Consider the following 23,625-nt stretch of genomic DNA (forward strand, 5'->3'; position numbering starts at 1 on the left):
ACACCAAAGGAGGCTTTCTCAAGGGGAAAGTTGGATGTGTCACACTTGAAGATTCTTGGAACCTCTATTTACTGCCATGTCTCCAAAGAATCAAGGAAGAAGCTCAAGCCAACAGCAAAGTTGGGGGTTTTTGTGGGGTACATAGAAACTCCTCACAACTACCATGTATACTTGCCATCTATCTAAATGAAACTTGTGTGAAGGGATGTAAATTTTGTTGAGGAGAAAGTGATGCAATGCTTTCTTAAAAGGGAGCTTCATATTCCACCAGGAGAGGAGCTTCTAGCTCCAAAAGAGGAACCTCAGAAAGTTGTGGAGTAACCACAAATTGAGGAGCAGAGAGTGGAGACAACCACTCAATCAAAATCATCCAGAGAAGGTATAAAAAGAACTAGGGAAGCTGAGAGATTATTACATGATCCTAGAGAAAATGTGGGAGCACCCACTTCACAGCGCAAGAAGAGAAGGTCACCTGATCGATACACTAGCTACATGGATCTCATGACTGAACTTGTAGAGACTGAGTCATTCTCCTTTAAGGAAGCATTAGAGCAACCTATATGGGTTGATGCATTGCTGGAGGAATATGATTCCAATGTAAAGAACAGTGTTTGTGAAGTTGTCCCAAGACCAACAGATAAATCAATTATGGGATCGAGATGGATTTTCAAGGTAAGCATAAAGCAGATGGAAGCATAGAGAAGTATAAGGCCAAATTTGTGGCCAATGGATTATCTCAAGTTGAGGGAATTGACTATGAGGAGACCTTTGCTCCTGTAGCAAGGTACTCATCCATTAGATCAATTCTAGCACTGGTTGCATAGATGGGGTGGAATATCCACCAGATGGATGTAAAAACAACATTCCTCAATGGAGTTATTGAGGAGGAGGTGTACATTAAGAAACCATAAGGTTTTGAGACCTTTGATCAAGAGTCGCATGTGTGTAGACTCAAGCGAGCATTGTATGGTCTCAAGCAAGCACCCTATGCTTGGTACACCATGATCGACAATTATCTCACCGGGTTGGGCTTCACCAAAAGTGAAGCAGATGCAAACCTTTATCATATCTTGGTATAAGTTAAATTGTTGATTATTGTCTTATATGTTGATGATTTGACTTTAATGGGCAATGAGGAGTTGATAAGATCTTGTAGGGGATACCTTGCAAGAAAATTTCAAATGAAGGACATGGGACTCATGCACTACTTCCTCGGTTTGGAAGTATGGCAAGGAGATGGGGAATTGCTTGTCTCTCAAGGAAAGTATGCAAATGAGATATTGAATAAGTTCTACATGGAGAGTAGCAAACCTATGGGGATTCCTCAAGTGACCAGTTGGGGGAAAGAGGATGCCACTTCAGGTGAGGAACTGGAGTCTACCATTTATCGGTAGCTTATGGGTTCACTAATGTATCTTGTCAACACATGACTAGATGTGTGCTATGCAATCAAACAATTGATCCAAGCTATGGTTAGGCCAACCAAATTATTTTGTTAGGAACTAAGCATGTTTTGCGGTACCTCAGAGGCACTACCCAATTTGGACCGTGGTACAGAAAGATAGAGGGAGTGAAGTTGTGTCGCTTCAAAGATGTAAATTTGGTAGGGAGTCCATCAGACTGGAAGAGTGTATCAGGAGGAATTTTGAGTGTTTAGTCCGTATTTGTTTCTTGGTACAATAGGAAGCAAATATTTGTGGCACTCAACTCAGCATAAGAAGAATACATGGTTGCTAGTCAAGCAACGTGTGAGGTGATCTGGATGAGAATGATTCTTGTGGGACTATTTGGTCAGATGATGGATCCAACTGTGATCTACTGTGATAATTGGTGGGCTCTAGTATTTCAGCAATAATGTTCCAACTCCTGGGACTCCCTTCTTTACTTTTATCAACCCGGTAGTTCGTAACAAACTTGGAAGCGACGGTGTTGTATGCACAAGTACTAGCTCTTGCCGCAGCTGTCACTTGGTCAGCTGGCACAAGTCTGCTAGGGGCTTAAGCCAACTTCTATGAGCTCTTAGAAGAAGCTTTTTAACTAATGGCTGGAAGCTAATTCAAAGGAAACTTATCTACTTACAAAAAGAAACTGAAAGCCAAAAAGTAACATAAACCCTAGCAAACCCTAATTCTACCAGCTAGTCCTACTGATGCAGAGGAGAGAATGCAAACCATTAAGAGAGATGCCATTACTTCTATGAAGGTAAAATGCACATGTCTAGGCTACCTCTATCTGAAGGAAACATCTTTTTTGTATTTTCAAATAAGTTATCAGAATTATCATGCATGTGGTTTAACTGGCTTCTTACTTGTGCAGGGGTGAATCAAGGAAGAGAAATGCTTGGAAAAAGTTGGGAAGGTTCAGGGAGGGTCTAAGGAGTCCCCAACACCCTTCCGGAGAGTTTCACAAAGTTTGTCTATCCAGCAACCTCATTTGTGAGCTTCTACAAGAAGTCTGCAGGGGTTCTACAGGATGTTTCAGGGATTTCTACAGGATGTTCAGAAATTTCCACAGGATGTTCTAAAATTGGATTTTGGAGGATGGGTGAGTGAGAGAAGATGCATGAATGGATAGAGAGGTAGGGTAGGGCCTGAAATGACCCAGTGACTGATGGATGAAGTGATGAGAGGGTGTGGAAGGCCGACTTGACTTAAAGAAGGCTAAGACAATGGAAGAGCAAGAAGGTAGGGTTACGTGGGCAGAAGAATAGTTGTGAGACGAGGAACCTAACTAGGGGATGGAGCAGCTGGCCTGGACGAAGCGTAGGTGGATGAGAGAGTGATGGAGATGCCCTGCATGGTGTACACTTAACCGAATCAACCAAGTCCTGCACACAATCAAAATCTTAGCTAATTTATCCTAACTGTCAACGAAACAAATGAAGAGCAGCTTTATTTCTAAAGAGAACCGTGTACAACACTTAATCAAAGAAACATCTCAAAATGTTTGAACACATGACTAACTTCTACAAATGAAGACATTACACCAAAGATTGCATGGTCAAGCAAATTAGTGTTTTTGTTGGGCAGCACTGTTTCTGCAATTCCAGCCCCTGATCCAATAAGGGAGAGGTGAAACTGAGAGTGTAGACAACCGCTTTTCCTGGAGCTTTATCGATTATTATCCTATCAATCTATTCTACACATCTGAAGCAATTCTATTCCTCAACAGTGACCTATTTAACCAACACAACTAAATCTTGCTCAACAAAACCACGTTTCAAATGCATAAAAGGAAAATCACAATGCATAAAGGAAAGATAACAATACAAAGAAGGAGGCCCTAGGCTCTCAGGTTGGGCCCAACCCCGAGAGCTATGGCTCCTATAGAAAACTCAGAGCTGATATCAAATATGACTGCTTCTCATTATCAAAAAATAATCATAAGTCAAGAGTTATGCCAACAACGGCTACAAGAGAACAAAATAGAGCTAGCAACATTGTAGTGCAAAGTATGCAAGAGTTTTTCCAAAAGTCCCTCACGAAGGCTAAGGCCTTAACATTTATATACCACGAGGCCCTAGCTGGCCTCCTAAATCCATGGGACTTGGCTGCCCAAACTGTGAGTGAACAGCTCCTTCCAAAAAATCTGTTTGGTTGCCTTCTAGATCCGGTTTTGGTGGCCTTTGGAGCTCGGAGTTGGGGGTGAAGATCCTGAGGGAGGCTATTTAATGCCATAGACAACCCCCCTACGAATCCTCAACACAAGCTTGGCTGTCTCCTAGCCCATGACTGCTCGGTTTTGCTCCAACATGTGTCAAAAAATCATGAAATGAGCACGTGTTAGCCACCTAGGAAGAGTGACTACCCTTATTCGTACAAATGACATAAACACACTAAAAAATAATGCATAAGTTACAAAAAATGAAGGATTGAACAAGGATAATTAGGCCAAATGAGCCCAAAATGTTACCAAATTTGGGGCTCATCATCACCCCCCTGCTAAAATGATTGCTCATCCCTGAGCAACTAGTCCAGCTCTTCGTCTTTCATTGCTTTAATCGCCACTCTCACATCCCAGGCTTCTTAAGTAGTATCCTCCTCACTGTCATGGAACCCGGCGTTCTTTTCCACCTCTTCCCACTGCTTATGCTCTTCTTTCTCTATGCTTCCTTCTACCAATCCCAAAAGCAAAGGTGGGAGCTTGAGGCCGATCCAGCTGGCCTGGAGGTTCTGCATGGACTTCTTGTAGAGGGGCACCCGTACTAGGGCCTCCCTCATTCTAGTTGGAGTGTGATACTCCCTGATTTTGAGGTTGTGGGACAATGTGTTCCACCTTCAGGTGCAAGCATGAACACAATTGTCCCCTAATAATCGCTCCATATCCTCGAAGTGTGCTATAGCCTGAGCCTGTTGATCCATGTACTTTAATAAAGCCTGAGAGTTGGTTGCTAGGTGTTGATGGGCTGATATCAATGCAGTGGGGTCCCCTGGCTCTGCTCTAATCAGCAGTGGTTCATGTAACTCTCGGTTCATAACATCTTTGACCTCTGTCGCTCTCTTTTCTTCGTGGTTTAACCATGAGGTAAATGCCATCAGCTGCATATCTCCCACGACTGTGTTGGGGTCCCATGAAGTTACATTTGGAAGGGCCAAATTATGGAGGTAGAACTCTGATAGCTTGGCCTTGTCCTCTGTTGAGCTGTTGTTGCATAAATCTGTGAACTGTTGGGGGTTTTGGATTTGGGAGATACCCCTCTGTGCCAATGCATTAATTTGGAATTGCAGCCACTGGTCCCGTAGGTATAGGCCATAAGATTTGGCCAGCTGCCTACATTGCAGAGCATCCATAGCCCAACTGGCCATGCAGGCCAGTTGTGCCTCTTTTTCTTGCACCTGCTGTTTGAGAGCTTGTATCTCTATGTTTGCTTGCAATTCCCTTTCCTGTAGTTGTTGGTTTAGTTCCTCAAGACCAGCTTGCATTCCTTCTTTGCCTTGAGGTTCTGTTGTAGTGTCCTCTGATGTTGTGCCCCTTTCTTTCCTCTGTCCCTGTAGCTGCAGTTTGAGCTTCTCATTCTCTTCCTGTAGAAATACTCGCTGGCAGTTTCCCACGTGTTTTTCCATAGCCAATTCTCTTCTTGCCTCCTTGAGTTGTTCCTCCAAGGGGCCTATATCTGCTACTCCTTTAGATTTAGCTATCCTCATCCATGTGTGGGTCCTCACTCTTTCTTCCTCCAGTGCAAAGAAAAGCGGCACTGTGAATTTCTGTGGAATAATTTTCCCAGCCTCCAAAAAGTTATAATAAGAGCTCAAGCTGGGCTGGGGGCTAGGTTCCATAATGTGCTCTACCTCTTCTTCCCTTTGTGGTGATGTGGCTGCCTCCCCCTCCATTCTTTCGGTCTCCTTGAGCCTGGCCAATGTTTCCTGTAGAACGGCTTCAGCATCCTGTAGAGGGGTTTTTGAAGCTAACCTTTCCATTCTCTCCCTCCAGGTAGTTGTCTTCGGGCTCCCCCGCTCATAAGTGACTGATACTTTGGAGGGGGACTTCTCCTTTGGCGAGGTAGGGGTGTCTTCAATGGTAATTGGGTCTTTGGATGGAGGTTGGGGCCTGCCAGTTTTAATTCTTACACTTCTCCTCGCTTTGAAATACAGAGGAGTCTCCCTCTTTCATTTTTCCTTTGGCTTGGGAGAGGTACTTAGGGTGGCCAGCACAGCTACTGCCTCCCTAGCAAGAATTTCGGTCGTTTTCTCCTTCTGTTTTCCTTTCTCAGGACTTCCTGTAGAAAGCCCTGTAGTGGCTGATTTCTGGCTTCCTGTAGAAGCTGTTTTTAACCTTCCTGTAGAAACAGACGACACCGTTTTAGCCTGCTTGGCTGAGGGTGCTTTTTCTTTTAACTTTGTTGAGGCTGCCTTAGAGGTGCCCTCACTGATGTGGACTTTTTCAGTCCTTTCCACCCTGCTCTGTAGTCTTTTCTCCCTGGGTGTTAGTGTGGTTTTGTCACCCTCTGTTTTGGCAGCTTGGTTTTTCTCTTGTTTTCCCTTCTGTTCTTTCTTTGGTGTTTTGGGCAGGGTTTCTTAGCCTTTACCTTTCTTCTCTGCTTGAGTGTGTTCCTTCTCCTCGCTGCTGGAGGAGGTGAGCTCCTAAGCCAAAATTCGGATGTCATCATCCTTAGTCAAATTTTGAAAGGTTTCCCAGGAGAGAGGGACGGTGTACGTGTGGAGTGCATCTTCCACGAGAAGTTTAATGAGCCCATGATGGGCTATCTGGTCTGGCGTTCCCTCTCTCAATTTGGTGGCACACTCAATCATGGACTGCAGGAGGAAGTAAGGAATGCTCAACTTTTTCTCTGAGGGTAGGTCCATTTGGTTCCTGAGTTCTGTGAGCAACCGGAAATAATATCCATACACGATGCTAAATCGCCCCTCACATGTGATATACTTCATAATCTGGAGGCTGACCTCACCCCAGAACGGTTGTAGGCTGGTTCTTCGAACTCCATTCTTATCTTCTGAGAATTGTTCCTCTGGCAAAAAGAACTCCTTCTTAGCTTTCTGACCCAGTTTTCTCTCCTCCTTATCCCAAGGTACCTCCATCGGTAGATCAGTTACTCTGCTAATGAACTGTGGGGTGAGTCTGAGGGTCAATCCTCTGAAGTTGACAACGGCCAATGTCTTTGACTTTGGCTTCAACGATCGCAGGAATTCTTCTGCAACCTCGTCATCGTGACCTTGAAGCTTGTCACAGAATGACATCCATCGTGCACGAGAAAACAGGTCCACCACCTCATGGGTTTCCCGTAACTTCTTTGAGTCTGTAGGCTCTTTTCTAATGAACCCTCCCGGCATGGTAAAAACTTTCTTTGTTGTCCTGAGCTTGCCTGCTCGTATACGAAAGTGGATCTTTGGGATTTCCTTAGAAAAAGCGCAAAGCTATGTCTCTGTTATGCACACAGTTTATAAAATTCACAGCTTTCTACGAGTGAGCCTTAACAGTGGCTCAATTATAAATCAAACCCTGGAGAAAATCCCGCATACACACTACGACGACAATTCTCATGCAGCGACAAGAAAACGCTTGTAAATTCATGCACAGACTTTAATTCACGGTTTCCTACCCCTTCAACACGTCGACTTCACCACCTTTCGAACCAATTGCATGGGAGAACTATGTTCAGGATTACCTCATTCCAGAATTGCCACCTTCGACGTGAACAGTCCAAATTCCTCCGTAATGTTGAGCTTCCTGTAGCGCAGCTTCCTGTAGAAGTCGTGCACAGATTCTGGGGAGCGCTTCAGTGGTTCTGGGCCTTCTGTGCAGCAACAGGACGTTGGAACAGGCCGAGAACTCGGAGTAACAGCCTTCATAGAATTTAGGATGCGTACTCGGCTGCAAAACGGTTGAGAATAAATGAGTACAGTGCACCATACGTGATTTAGCCGGCGGATTTGAATTTCTGCGGAATTCGTGGCGCGGGGGTGAGCTGTCCCCGTCGGCCCGTTGGCCGATGTCACCTGCTATCATTCCGCTGCATGTATGCCTGACCGCCGAATCCTTCCCTGTATATCTACCGCCGCCACTCTTGTTAGATCGCCGCTTCTCTCCGATTGGATGCTTCCCACGTGTCCATTTCCCATCTTGACGACACAACCAAAGCTTTTCGGATCCGACGAGGCCGTCGGACTGGTTGTGGTGGCCAGTTGAATGGCTACCCGACTTGTTCAATCCATTCATTTCCATAGTTACACACATTTTAGAGCATCGCTTATGTAATTTGACGAAACAGGGTGAGGCACTTACCTGTGCGACCGTGGACGTGATTTTTCTCATGCTTCAGGACGAGGGGTGATGGATCCGCTTGCTGTTGCTTCATGCACAGGCACGGGAGCTCCTTTTTATTGACTGCTGCTGGTTGTGAGACCGGTTTCCTGGCTGTGGATGGTGCATGCACCGACTTCATGACTTGCAGGTTCCTTCATGGTGTGTGCTCTAACCGGATCAACTGCTACAGGATTCCTGTAGGACATCCTGTAGCCGTTTCTCCTCCTAAGGTGCATGCTAAAATAGTGGAGTCACATTCACAGGTGCAGGGTCCTCAGATTGCCTTGACAGGTAAAGCGTTGAGCCTATGCATGCTTTATTTCCCACTTAAAAATATTTCTTCTGAGAGTCCAATGTTCTGGTATGACTGTGCAGGTATTTCAATCATATGGCAGCAATGGTGGTGAAAGGAGGTGACAGCAGTGGGGGATGGAGGAAAAAATTGGTTGCATGCCTCCTTATTGGACTTCGAGCTTCAAATTCTTCTACATAGTCGGTCCTGGCCCGTCCAAAGATTCTACAGGATGTTTCCTGTAGAAATATAGAACTTCCTGTAGAAAGTCCTGTAGCTTCCTGTAGAAGGCTAAACTATGACCAGATTGTGCCCAAACCTTGGAAGAGATGAGTGTTTATGGAGGGAGTGCTGGTGAGGTCGCCTGGTAGCATGGTAGGGACCCTTGTCCTTGAGTTGAGAGGCCTCCTTTTTGCATGGAATACCTGCAACCTGCATTAATTTCCAAAGATTGAGCCTGTTTTTCTGTTTCTGCCTCCTTCTTTTTCTTTTCTTTTTTCTTTGGTTTTTTTCTTCTTCTTCTTTTTTTTTTTTTTTAGGAGACAGCAGGGGCGCCTCAATGAGGTTTTCACCCCTACTATCTGCCTTGGGCGCCTCAGAGAGGTTTTCACCCAAGGGTCTTTTTATTCCAATTCTTTTTCAGAGAGACAGCAGGGGCGCCTCAATGAGGTTTTCACCCCTACCATCTGCCTTGGGAGCCTCAGAAAGGTTTTCACCCAAGGATCTTTTTATTATTATTATTATTATTATTATTTATGATGCTCAGGGTATGCCCAAAACAGAGGCAGAACCCTTCTCTATGACCAGCACTGATTTTTCCACAGTTTTGATGAACTCTTGCCTCGAAAGAGGTTTCTTGTAGATCTTTAGTCAATGCCCATTGACGAGCATGGGGATGGCTTCCTCATCAATGGTTCGAATAAGAATAGACCCATTTTCATTACATTTCTCCACTACATATGGTCCTAGCCATCTTGTCCTCAGCTTCCCCTTGAAATCCTTATGTCTGGAATCATACAGCAGCGCCCAATCTCCTGGTTGGAATTGCTTGTCATTGAGGTGCCGGTCATGCCATATCTTCCTCTGAAGTTGAACCACTTCTGAGTGGAGAAGGGCCTGCATTCGGTGTTCATCTAGCCCATTCAGCTGCAATAACCTTTCTTGTTGGGCATGGCTGAGATCTAGGTCCAGCTGAGCTGCCATCCTCAATGTGTTGTACTCGAACTCAATTGACAGCAAAGCTCTCTTCCCATAGACCAGTTCATAAGGTGTGAAGCCGGTTGTGGTCTTCCAAGTGGTGTTGTAAGCCCAAGTGGCCTCAACCAGGCGATCTTCCCAATCCTTTCTGCTGTTGCTCACCACCTTAGTCAAAATCCCTTCTAATGTTCTATTGGTGACTTCCACCTGCCCATTTGCTTAAGGATGATAGGGGTTGAAAGTCCTATGCTTGATCTTGTGATGAGCAAGCAAGTCTTCAATTAATTTGGAGGTGAACTGGCTTCCTTGATCGGTGACTAACTCTCTTGGGTAGCCAAATTTGTAGAAGATGTTTTCTCTTAAAAACTCAGCCACCTTTTCTTCTGTCGCTGCTTTGATTGCCTTGGTTTCCGCCCACTTTGTCAGATAGTCTGTGCACACAATGATGTAAGACCTTTGCCTTGAAGGAGGATTGATAGGACCCACAAAATCCATACCCCGCTTCTCAAATGGTTCAAGAGTCACTTGAGGTTGGAGAGGCATTTCGTCCCTTGGGGTCGGCTTCCCCATTTGTTGGCATCGGTCACATTGGCTGATATATCTCTTGACATCTTGATGAAGCGTGGGCCAATAGTAGCCTGCCTATAGAATTTTGAAGGCAGTCCTCTTGGCTGCAAAATTTCCTCCACAAGGCCCATCATGACAGGTTAGGAGGATGTCAAAGACTTCCTCCTCCCTTACACAACGCCTTAAGATCTGATCGGGGCCAAGTTTGAATAGGTTGCCCCCGATCCAAGTGAATGAGGCACTCTTCCTCACAATTCTACTTTTCTCTTTTGAAGATAGATGCGGAGGGAACTGTGCTGAGACCAGATAGTTTGCTATATCAGCAAACCATGGAGAGAGTACTGAGATAGCAAACAGATGTTCATCTGGCATCTGGTCGTCCACTGTTCCATCTTCACCTGCAGGTAAATCCAGTCTAGACAAGAAGTCAGCAACAACATTTTCTTTACCTGGTTTGTCAACGATAGTCAAATCAAACTTCTGCAACAGAAGTAACCATCTAATAATACGAGCATTCACATCTGGTTTATTCATTAAATATCTAATTGCAGCATGATCAGTATGTACAAATGTTTGATAGCCGGTGATGTAGTGTCGGAACTTGTTCAGGGCATGGACCATGGCCAAGAACTCTTTCTCAGTTATAGTATAATTCATTTCTGCCTTGGATAAGTTTTTGCTCACAAAGTATATGGCATATGGGAGTTTTTGTTCAACCTGTCCTAAGGCTGCCCCTATGGCTTTGTTCGAGGCATCAGTGTGGATGTGGAAAGGTAGGGCCCAGTTTGGACCTCTCAATATCGGGACGGACACCAACTTATACTTTAATTCATTCAGAGCCCTTTGACAGTCGTCCGTCCATTTGAACTCAACATCTTTTGCTAAGAGGCCAAACAGTGGCGAGGCTAGCTTACTAAAGTCTTTAATAAATCTTCTATAATATCCTGCTAAGCCTAAGAAACTCCGAACATCTCTTACCTTCTAAGGAGGTGGAACCTTTTTTATGAGAGCAATTTTATTAGGATCCACCTGCAATCCTTGGCGAGAAATGGTATGTCCTAGCACGGTTCCTTCAGTCATCAGGAATTCACATTTTTCAGAACTAAGGGATAGGTTCATCTCAATGCACTTGGTTAGAACTTTTCCCAGATTGGACAATGCTTCCTGGAAGTTGGACCCATAAGGAGTGAAGTCATCCATATAGATTTCCACCGAATCATGGACCAGCTCAGAAAAGATGCTCAATACTGCTCTTTGGAAAGTGGTAGGAGCATTGCATAGCCCAAAGGGAAGGACTCGGTAAGCAAAGGTACCCCAAGGACAAGTGAAGGTGGTCTTATCTTGGTCTTCTGGGCTGATTTGGATCTGGTTATACCCACTGAACCCATCTAGGAAAGAGAAAAACTTCTTCCCCGCCAGTCCATCCAACACTTGATCTATGAAAGGCAAAGGAAAGTGGTCTTTCTTGGTGGCTTTGTTCAGTCCTCGGCAGTCCACACAGATTCTCCACTTTCCATTTTTCTTGGGTACCAACACCAGAGGAGACACCCACTCGCTATCCGAGATGGGGTAGATGAATCCTGCATCCAACAGTTTTTGCAATTCTTCTTTGACAATGTCCTTAAGGGCTGGATTCATTCTCCTTTGAGGTTGCCTAACCGGTTTACAATCTTCTTTGATGTAGATGTGATGGGTACAGACCGAAGGATGGACTCCTTTCATCTCCTTATAGTTCCAAGCAAAAGCATCTAGATGACTGGCCAACAGACTATACAACTCCTTTTCCTGGGAAGGAGATAGGGAGGAGCTGATCTTTAACGTTCTCTCGGGGCCAAACTCCACATTTTTTACTCTGGGAGAGATTGGATCGGTCACACAAAGGTCCACTAAGGTGTTGGCTTGAGTATCCTCCACCAATTTCTCTAAGGACAATGCACTGGGAGGCGGATTCTGAATCAAGGTCTCAATCAAATCATCCTCGGTTTGAGGACCTCCCCTGGTGGTTTCTAAGGTGCACAAGGGTGCAGAGTACACCTCATCCTCTTCTCCTTCTTCCAACCAAAGTGGTAAGTCATGCTCTAATAGAGGTTGGGCAGGAGGGTATAGGACTAGCTGCTTGGACATAGGACCATTTTTGATGGTCATGTTTCCTGCTCGACAGCTTATGTAAGTATCCGCAGTGGCTAACCAAGGTCTTCCCAAAATAAAGGGGTATCCAGTAAGCTTTACCTTTGGTTGAAGAACCAAGAAGTCCGCAGGATACTCCCAAGAGTCAACAGAGACCAAGACATCCTCCACAATCCCTTCAGGAGTCACGGTGGAGCGATCTGCCAAATGCAGGACCGTCGAGGTCTTCCTTAAGGAACCCTGAAGGTTGAGTTTGAGCATGGTATCCCTGGTCATCACATTAATGGCAGCCCCTAAATCAATCAAAGTGTGGGGTATGATGGTGCCATTGATGTGGACATCAACTACAGGACTCCCAGGATCCAAATACTTTGGACAGATTACTTGCCCCAACATAAGATCAGACAGTTGTCCTATGACATTGATGGTTGAGGCATCTCTTTTTCACCTGCCTGGGTGCCTGAAACACTTTTCCTTAACCAATTTGTTGTATATCGGTACATCTTTGATGGCTTGGAGAAGTGGTATTCTCACACACAACTGTTTGAGTTCTCCCAGAAGCTCATTCTCCTCTGGGTCGGGTTGTGTGGTTACTGTTAGTCTCTCAGGAAAGGGTGGAGTGGCCTTGGGTTCACTTTCCTGTTTATCTTCCTCGTCCTCTGGGGGAGGAGGTTGGCGATCCGGAAGAGTCTTCTCGGATCGCAGGTTGATCTCCTGGATCTCCACAGCATAGGTAGGGCATGTTGTTTCCCCAGTATATACCTGTTGGGCCTGTCGGTTGTTAGGATTCGGGTTCGGTTGAGCAGGCATTTGGGGTTGTCTTGGAGGAGCAGGAGGTAATGGTTGTGGTTGAGCTGGTGGTGGAGGCAAAATGGCGGGAGGAGTGTTGTACTGGGGCCTCCACCCCAGTTGAGGTGCATTCCACTGAGGCTGTGGCTGGACATGTGAGTGAAATGAATGAGTAGTGGGCTGAGTACGGTATTGAGGTGGGTAAGACCATGGAGGAGGCACAGACCAGGAAGGATGAGCAGGGGGACCCTAAGAAGGCATAGGAGCAGATTGGTTGGGGCTATAATAAGCTTGGGATGTCCCTTGCATCCCCTGCTGGTAAGGTCTAGGTCCATGCGGCCTCCTTTGGTTGAGGAAGTAGAGAGGTTCAGTGGGTGCCTCAGTTCCTTGGTACATGGCCTTAAACCCAGGCAAGGTTGGGCATTGGTTTTTGGGGTGGTCCTCCTCACAAACGGAACATACCTCTACTGAGTGTAATGGACTTAGGGTGCTTCCTTGTACACCTAGGACAGAAGATGGCCAAAGCCCTCTCAGCTTCCTCTTTCTTTTGCTGGATTCGGAATGTATCAAGTTGCATGGCAATGGTCTGTCTCACCTCACTTTTGAGGTCCTCCAGCTGATTAACAAACTCATGCTTGGAGAAAGTAGTACTAGCTGAAAGGGGGTTTCCCCTACCTCTTTTTCGGGCTGCCCTAGAGTGGTTTCTAAACACAGTCTTTATATCCTCATAAGGTAGTTGGTAAATATCTCCTCCAGCTAGCATGTGAAGGGTATCTAGAAGGTCTTCAGGGACTCCTCGGAGCAGGACCAACTTGAGAGATTCAAGGTCAAGTGTGCACCTGGCTCGTTTATAGCTAAGTTGGAACCTTTCCTCATAATCTTCTAAAGACTATCATTTCCCATGGTCATCCGAAAGATTTCTCCCTTGGTTTCCTTGGACCTACAATAGTCCTGGTATTTGGTATTGAAAGCTTGTTGCATCTGAGCCCAAGTGGTGATACTGTTTCCAGGTAAGCCCATGAACCAGCGTAAGGCTGCATCCTTGAGGGTAGAGGGAAAGAGTTTCAATTTTTGCTCATCTTCTGTATAGTCATAGGTTCGACAAAGGACAACAAACTCAAACAGGAATGTATCAGGGTCTTCAGTAGTCAATCCATGGAAGTGAGGTAAAGCGGAGGGGCTTATGTTTTTCATTTTCATGTCTCCATTGGTCTCTCGGATGGGAAAGGCACCTTCTATTCTCTCATCTTCTCTTCTATTCTCAGCCATGGCTTCAGGTGGAGTGTTCTCTAACTCTTCTTCTATTATAGGATCTTCGTATATCTCAGGAGGCTCGCCTATAGGTTCTTCTGGATCACTGTCACCAAAGAAGAGAGAAGGGTGACTCAGTGAAGTGGTGGGGGTGTTGGGTAAGAATTTTCCGGTTTTATCTCTGTTCCTACGAGGCATGAAATGGAAAGGCTTTTGATTGCTTTTTTCTTTGTTTCTGGCACCTGCAAAACTGAAAATAGATTGAACTGCAACTAGCTATCTTGCTGAAATGAAAACGCGGAATTGAAATGAAAGCAGGAAAGGACTAAGCTATGTTGCTCAAATGAAATTGCAGGAATGAAATGCTAGTCTACGCTTGCAGAATTGAAATGCTAATCTACGCTTGCAGAATTGAAATTGCTAATCTACGCTTGCAGAATTGAAATTGTAGAATTGAAATGCTAATCTATGAAAGCAGGAAATATCTATTTTACTTTTGCAGAAATGAAATTGCAGAATGGAAATGAAATAAACTATTTAGCAGAAGGCGAGTGTAGGAAAATAGAAGAAAAGCAACAATCACCAATACTTTGACGCTTCCCCGACAATGGCGCCAAAAAGATGGTGGGCTCCAGTATTGCAGCAATAATGCTGCAACTCCTGGGACTCCCTTCTTTACTTTTATCAACCCGGTAGTTCGTAACAAACTTGGAAGCGACGGTGCTATATGCACAAGTACTAGCTCTTGTCGCAGCTGTCACTTGGTCAGCTGGCACAAGTCGCTAGGGGCTTAAGCCAACTTCTATGAGCTCTTAGAAGAAGCTTTTTAACTGATGGCTGGAAGCTAATTCAAAGGAAACTGATCTACTTGCAGAAAGAAACTGAAAGCCAAAAAGTAACATAAACCCTAGCAAACCCTAATTCTACCAGCTAGTCCTACTGATGCAGAGGAGAGAATGCAAACCATTAAGAGAGATGCCATTACTTCTATGAAGGTAAAATGCACATGTCTAGGCTACCTCTATCTGAAGGAAACATATTTTTTGTATTTTCAAATAAGTTATCAAAATTATCATGCATGTGTTTTAACTGGCTTTTTACTTGTGCAGGGGTGGATCAAGGAAGAGAAATGCTTGGAAAAAGTTGGGAAGGTTCAGGGAGGGTCTAAGGAGTCCCTAACACCCTTCCAGAGAGTTTCACAAAGTTTGGCTATCCAACAACCTCATTTGTGAGCTTCTACAGGAAGTCTGCAGGGGTTCTATAGGATGTTTCAAGGATTTCTGCAGGATGTTCAGAAAATTTCTACAGGATGTTCTAAAATTGGATTTTGGAGGATGGGTGAGTGAGAGAAGATGCATGAATGGATAGGGAGGTAGGGTAGGGCCTGAAATGACCCAGTGACTGATGGATGAAGTGATGAGAGGGTGTGGAAGGCTGACTTGACTTAAAGAAGGCTAAGACAATGGAAGAGCAAGAGGTAGGGTTACGTGGGCAGAAGAATAGTTGTGAGACGAGGAACCTAACTAGGGGATGGAGCAGCTGGCCTGGACGAAGCGTAGATGGATGAGAGAGTGATGGAGATGCCTTGCACGGTGTACACTTAACCGAATCAACCAAGTCCTGCACACAATCAAAATCTTAGCTAATCTATCCTAACTTTCAACGAAACAAATGAACATCAGCTTTATTTCTAAAGAGAACCATGTACATCACTTAATCAAAGAAACATCTCAAAAGGTCTGAACGCATGACTAACTTCTACAAATGAAGACATTACACCAAAGATTGCATGGTCAAGCAAACTAGTGTTTTGTTGGGCAGCATTGTTTCTGTAATTCCAGCCCCTGATCCAATAAGGGAGAGGTGAAACTGAGAGTGTAGACAACCCCTTTTCCTGGAGCTTTATCGATTATTATCCTATCAATCTATTCTACACATCTGAAGCAATTCTATTCCTCAACAGTGACCTATTTAACCAACACAACTAAATCTTGCTCAACAAAACCACGTTTCAAATGCATAAAAGGAAAATCACAATGCATAAAGGAAAGATAACAATACAAAGAAGGAGGCCCTAGGCTCTCAGGTTGGGCCCAACCCCGAGAGCTATGGCTCCTATAGAAAACTCAGAGCTGATATCAAATCTGACTGCTTCTCATTATCAAAAAATAATCATAAGTCAAGAGTTATGCCAAAAACGGCTACAAGAGAACAAAATAGAGCTAGCAGCACTATAGTGCAAAGTATGCAAGAGTTTTTCCCAAAGTCCCTCATGAAGGCTGAGGCCTTAACATTTATACACCACGAGGCCCTAGCTAGCCTCCTAAATCCATGGGACTTGGTTGCCCAAACTGTGAGTGAACAGCTCCTTCCAAAAAATCTGTTTGGCTGCCTTCTAGATCCGGTTTTGGTGGCCTTTGGAGCTCGGAGTTGGGGGTGAAGATCCCGAGGGAGGCTATTTAATGCCATAGACAACCCCCCTACGAATCCTCAACCCAAGCTTGGCTGTCTCCTAGCCCATGACTGCTCGGTTTTGCTCCAACATGTGTCAAAAAATCCTGAAATGAGCACGTGTTAGCCACGTAGGAAGAGTGACTACCCTTATTCGTACAAATGACATAAACACACTAAAAAATAATGCATAAGTTACGAAAAATGAAGGATTGAACAAGGATAATTAGGCTAAATGAGCCCAAAATGTTACCAAATTTGGGGCTCATCAATAATCAAAGTTCCAACAAGCTCTCTGAAATTCATGTATTTCATGATCGATCCAAACATATAGATATCTGGTATCACCATCTACGGGATTGTGTGCAGAGGTAGATAATGTTACTAGAATACATTCCAATAGAGGAACAAGATGTCCATATTTTGACAAGGGCTTTGTCAAGAGGAAAATTTGAGTTCCATAGAGGCAAGATCGAGGTGGTTGATAATCCCTTTCTTGCTGAGACGGAGTGTTGAAAATTGCATTAAGAAAATCCCAGTTTGACTTTGCCTTGTTCAAACTAGAGAAAATTCGAATTTCCATTTCAACAAAAATCTTGGAAGTAGTTAACTGAGGTGACATGGTTCTTGTCACTTAGTTAACTCAATTAATTCTAGTTGGAAGCTTTGAGTTCAAATTAGCATGAGTGATTCATAATTTGTAGCAATATAATTTAGTTAAATTGAGTTTTGGTTAGTTAAACTAGTTCTAACTATTGGAGGAACTAGTGGAAGGTTAAGTAGCACAACTAGACTTCAGGCAAAGTTCAGTGATCATCGAGATAACTAATCAATTAACCCAAAATAACTGTTTCATGCAAAGAATTCGAGTTACCCAGTTGAGGTGGAGATTCCAAGGTAGTGTACTATCAGTTGTAGACTATTCCAATGTGTACATGTGGTGCATGCAATCAGATATCAAACCTTATGGATTGCACAATCAATTAAGGGGAAATTCCTAATTGATAGGGGCCCAATTAGTCAGGGTTTGCGCAAGGAAATAGGGGCTTGGAGGGCTTGATATTTGGCTAAGTGTTGGCCAGAGTCAATGATTCAAGTAGAGAGATAGGCTATTCACTTGCAAGTTGTGCTTAGGCTTGAGCAAGCATATGTAATACATCTCTATTCTTTGATTAATGCAATACATATAGGAGGGGTTTTGAGAAGTTTCTTTCCCCTAGATAAATCAATGTATGTGTGATGTTTCTTATTTTATGTTTATGGTTTGAGTTCTAGATTGTGAATTGAATTCCGCGAAATAGTAGAGTAGGTGTGAGTCTTGTGATTTAGTAAATTTTATGAGAAGTTTCAAATCTAAACCATAATTTCTATAGTTATTCATGCAATTTAATTTAAAAATATGAGATGAAATGTTTTAATGTGTATTTTTTCTAATAGTGTTATGCAAATTATTTGTGAAATTGTAATTTTACATTGTTTAACTTGTGTTTTTGAATGCATGAATTGATTTAGGACTTTAAAAAATCTTTAAAATACTATAACTGAAGTATGTAATGCTAGTGATCCTTCTAAATTTTAATCTAATTTTGAGTATATATTTTTTAACATAAACTTGTGAACATATATGAATTTAGAAAAATTGTCCCAAAAGGATGTTATATGAGTACAAAAACTATAAAGTTGTATTGGAAAGAGGGCATACCCAAGTAGTGGGCTAAAAATTATATCTAGCCATCAAGAACTAGAAAAGTGAAAAGGATTGCAGAAAATCTAACAGTGTAGATCCAAAGAACAATTCTTAACACTAAGAAACAAAAGCAACACATTTAAAAGGAATTGTATGAGGAAGATGACCTGTGAACTTAGGTCTCAAAAATGATCCATCAGGTGCTACATTGTTAAGGTAGGGAAGGGCATAGTGTGCTATGTTTGTAGAAGAGGAGCCTTAACTCGTAGAAGAGTGGTTGTGCATGGAACCCATGTTTCATCCAGTGGTGAGTTTCGAAACATGCTACAAATTGTATCTATCTCACCCGAGAGTTGTTTGATAAATTCTTCATGCTTGATCATAACTTCTGTCATTATGTCCAGCCAAACTTTTATATTTTCCAAGCATATGCTAATAACTTGAGAGGAGAAGCAATGTCAATTATCTCACCTTCTAAGTGGGAGAGGATTAACTTACCTGCAGGGAGGCTGCGAGCACCATTCCAACTTAATGAGCCAAGGAGCACTAGGGAAATGGAAATCAAAGGGAAGGAAAATCAAAAACCACAAAGAGGCGAGCATGTAAGAGTGTTAACAACTAGAAAGGCCAAAGATATCATAACCTTGTGAGGAGAAATCTAAGGCAAATAAATACCTATACCTTGTTGATCAAGTCCCATGAAGAAACATAATGAACCAATTACACTACCATGGCAACCAAAGCATGCAAAGTTCCACCTTGAGTAGGGGGGCAATGTGGGAAGGGCATATTACATTGATGCAAGTTAATGGAGAAGTATGGTGTGACGGGGAAGGTGTCTTATGCATGGATTTCTAAAAGTTCGAGCATGACACATGTATGATGTGTTGATGAGGAGGTTTAGTGATCCATTTTAGCATAAGATAAGGGAGAGGATATATTCCCATTGATAACCTGAACCCCCATATTTTTTAGGATAGCATTGTTAACTTGATGATATGCTAACATGTTATTGGATTGCAGGTAAAGAGAAATGTTGTCGAGGAGAAAAGAGGGAGGATGAGTCTAATGCGAATAAAAATGGAGTCAAAGCTAAGTCTTTAGGATTTGCTAGGAAAATGTGGCAGATAGTGTTTTTACAATTGCCCCACCCATAACTTTTAGATTATGCATTTCACAAGATGAAGCGAGGTCTATTCTCATTAGAAGGGCATAGGCTTCAACTTGATTTGGGTGAGAAGAAATTAAATCTAATTAACACACTTATATAATATAATTGTCATTTTACTATTTTTTTTGTAAGACCGGATATATTATATTACTGCAAAAAACACATATTTACAATATTGATAATCTCTACTAGTCTATTGCTACATAAATCGGACATATTTGCAAACCCAAATTTTTTGTTGTTTCTATTGTTCCTAATCTGTTGAGATAATAGAACAAAACCGACAAAAAATATCTACATAGGAAGCACTACATAAACTGAAAGAAATTGCCACATTGGAAAATAAAATACTAGTCTGAGCATGAGCATTGAGTTCTTTCATTCAGTTGAATTGTGTGCCTGATCTGGCTGTCGAGGATTACCATCAGTGTTGGATGATGAGGAATCAGTGCCTGTGATTTGCTTGTTCAGAAGAGTGACCTTCCTTTTTATGTTATCCATTTTTTCCCAAAACTTAGCCATTTAAATGATCAGTTCCTACTAAGTGTCAAATCTATCAATAAGAACTCTCCCCGTGATAGCTTTTATGTTCCAATACAAGTTGAAAATTTACATATAAGCAAATGTTCTCGTTCTAATGGAATTTCCAACATCATGGATCCAATATTTGGTCTCCCACTCCATGTGTGTATCTGGGATAAACCTGCAAGCTTGTTGAACTTGCTCCTCTACATTTTATATTTCCCTTTGGATGGCTTCAGGGATAATACCCTATATTGGTCCATAGCTTCCCTAGCAGAGGATTGAGCACGAGTGCCTCTCAAGGTTGGAGGTTGAATTTGGGAGAGGAGGGAGCCCTTAGTCTACTTCTTTCTTCCTCAGCGTGAGCATCCAACAAGTCGACATTGAACCATGATTGAGAAGGGGGGGTAGGGGAAGTCGAGGAGGGAGGAACAAGTCGAGGAAAAATGGAGTGAGAAAAGGTGGACAATGGAAGGCCAAATGAGGGACGAAGCCACCAAAATAGAAATTGAAAATAGGGAGGCATGGGCTGGAGCAAGAGGGGGAATTGGTGATAGGTCCAACAAAAAACTAGGAAGAAACAATAACTGGGGGAGAACTTAGAGAGAAACAAGTGAGAAGTAGCCTCCCAAATACATAGGACCAAGAACGGGGATGTAGGTCCAAAAACCAAAGGAGCTTGCAGAGGACAAAGAAATAAACAAAAATTGATATAAATTTGGAATATAGTTGCAAGGAAAGAGCAAGAAAAGGTTGAAACTAGAAAAGAAAGTCTTGCAGAGAGGACTGACTTGCACGAACAATGAGAGCCTTGAATTGTCGAGATGGACTGCTATAATTAGGGTCTTTGTTTACATGTTCTCCATAAAATGACACTGACAGTCTAGAATTGGATATCGTGGAGGAATCATGCCATGTTTGGTGGATTATAAGTCGATCCAAGATCCTCATGCATGTTGCGCTACTGCCTTCACCCCATGTCTCTACATAATAACCTTCTCTCTACCTATATTCTCCCATAATTGAAGTTATGGGTCTATGAATGTGTAAACCACCACATCATTGTACCTTCCCAATCCCTCGCATGCTTCCTACATGTGCAAACAAAAACTTACCACCTTCATATAATTCCTTACGGGGGCGGGGTGGCCATGAAAGTTGCCAGGTGGGGGCACCAACATGTCCTTCATGAATCTTCACTAACCTCATCGTTGACATCATGTTCCGTGGTAGATGGGCACCTCTCATGGGAATTATCATTTTACTATACTTATATTAAATAGTATAATATAATTATCATTACTTGTATTATATAATATAATATAATTATCATGTCACTTGCGGGAATTTAACTTGGTTGGGGAAGATCTCAATCATTTCTCTAAAACACCTAAGATTTAAAAGTTAAAAACACCTTGATTTACATATTTAATTTGTTTGTGTAAAATAATCAAGTAGGAAAATAATAATAAAATTGAATGAAAAGTTAGATCTTCATTTTTGGTGAAAAAAGATTAGGAAAGAATTGAGAAGTTTTTTTGAGATCTTGTTAGACTTGGATTTTATCCATGAGCACAAAGGCTTATACTTTGCTATGAATTTAACTAAATGTTAATTATGAATTTTATATTTTAAGTTTCAGATTTCTCTTTGGGGTTAAGTTCTCCCTTGTCTACGAATTTATATCCATCTTCACAATAGTCTAATTACAACTTTTTGTTCTTGTTTTTTATTCGCATTATTAAAGAGTTAACGTCTTAAATCACTTTTTAGTTTTAAAGGAATACTCTTACTAAGTTTTTCTCACAAATTATAATAGGTCGGGTTTGATTATTCTACATTTTTCCTTTTTCATATGAGTTCAATGATACAATTTTCTATGAGATCATTTTATTTTTTGTTATTTAAAATGCATTTTTGAACGTATAAACACATTTAGAGTTTTGAAAAATTCTCAAGGCGTTCAATTTGGTCAAATTTAACAATTCAAAGCTACCATTCTAACCATTTTTTGTTGGATTTCAAACAAAACTCATTGGAAAATATACCTAAAAAAAAAGAAGGAAAAAATGTAAAATATTTAGATTACACTACTATAATATATAATATACCTAGAGTGTACTGCAACTAGGGCTAAAATATAATGATTATTATGTAAGAAATAATAATATTGTAAATAACAGTCATATAACAATCTTTATGTAATCATTAAAGGGTAATAATGATAGGTCATGCCCTTTGCCAAAAGGCATGACTTATCACCCATCATGTGTATATATACACATCTATTATAGTCAGTGAATCATGACTTCGAAAGTTATTTTGCTAGTAACATTAACAAACCTTTGATCCAACTTTGAAGGGATTGTTGGTTAAAGAACCACTCTTAGAAATAAATAATCAAACCCCCATTTAAAAAAAAAATTAAAAAAAAATAAAAATTGTTTTATAAATAATTTCCAGCCTAGTGGTCAAAACATATGTGTGTGTGTCTGTGTTTTACAAATAATTTCAATGCTCATGGTCAATATCTCTCTCTCTCTCTCACACACACACACACACAAAGTTGTCAATTGGGTTATTCTCGGGTGGTTGGGAGGAACGATTGTTATCCTTTCCTTCCTATAAGTGACATATTATGCTCATATCACGTATATAGAGTATATTATCATTTAATTAATATTTTAATTTTAATTAGTATTATGAATATAATATACACTGCACTTTTCAACACAATAAATTGTATAATTTTGTATGTTTATCGACATACAAACTTTAATGATATACACTTAAAATATCAATGTCATGATATTATATTAAAGTTTTTTTGTAATTTAAAATTATATTAATGTATTAAAAGGTTATAGTTTTAAATATATTGTGCACGCCCTTATATCCCACTTGGGAAACCATACCAATGGCAGTGCATCGAATTCTTGTTTTCCAGAGATTGAAACTCAAAGTTCCAATCAAAATTTATAAAAGGCTTGTTGCCCAAACTAAGAGTTTCTAACCAACTAGTATGCCTATATTGATAACCATGAGATAGAAAGAAAAAATAGCTAAACCAAGATAACAACATGAGAATTATGTAGAATCGAATGGGTCCACCTCTATGGTTTTTTTTCCCTACTTGTGGAATCTCCTCCAATTCAAGGGGGGCGTATTTGTACCTCAATTCTTTCCAAATTCTTATCCAAATACTTGACCTGAAGTTGGAGCTTGTATAACTAAAGCATGATCTCATCCTTTCTATCGTATTGATCCAACAATGCCTTACCCAACAAATATTTCATTTGCCAATATAAATCAATCGTGCACATTTTTTTTTATCATCCACATGTATGATTTGTATCTGGGATTTAAGATGCTATTGTGTTTGTGACATTCCAGTTAGATCAGAAGCAACCACGTTCCTCTACCACCTCTTTCTTTATATCATGTAGTTTCCTCTATATTCTTGTGGGAGTGTGATCATGATACTGACGAGGTAATGATTAAGCCTGATATTGAGCCCTAGAACCCTGCCACACCTCATAGTGGACTGCCCCATGACAACAACGAGCATGTTAATGAGGCATGGGAAGCATCGAATTCACTAACACCTAGGTTGAAAAAGAGAATAAAAAATATAGTGCTTAGCATGACCAAAAACCAACAAAGAGTGGTTGAAGTCCTCCCTTTTCTCTTCACCTCAACTATGAAACCTTGCCTCATCGACTTCCTTATGCAAATAAAATAGAAAAAGTAGCCAACATAATATTTTATGTTGTAAAGATTGGAGAGTAGGGAGGAAACAATTCAACCAATATT

At 41.8% G+C, this 23,625-nt stretch overlaps 1 pseudogene; it reads left to right on the top strand.

The window, feature by feature from the left end:
- The first annotated feature begins 492 nt into the window (after nt 1–492).
- Nucleotides 493–23,625, top strand: part of LOC149204110 (F-box/kelch-repeat protein At1g55270 pseudogene) — a 31,544-nt pseudogene continuing 8,411 nt past the window's right edge.

This window comes from Pinus tabuliformis, chromosome 1_2 (assembly GCF_031772625.1).
Source record: "Pinus tabuliformis cultivar Carrire ecotype Pingquan chromosome 1_2, CPIR1, whole genome shotgun sequence".
In the NCBI taxonomy this organism is placed as follows: Eukaryota; Viridiplantae; Streptophyta; class Pinopsida; order Pinales; family Pinaceae; genus Pinus; species Pinus tabuliformis.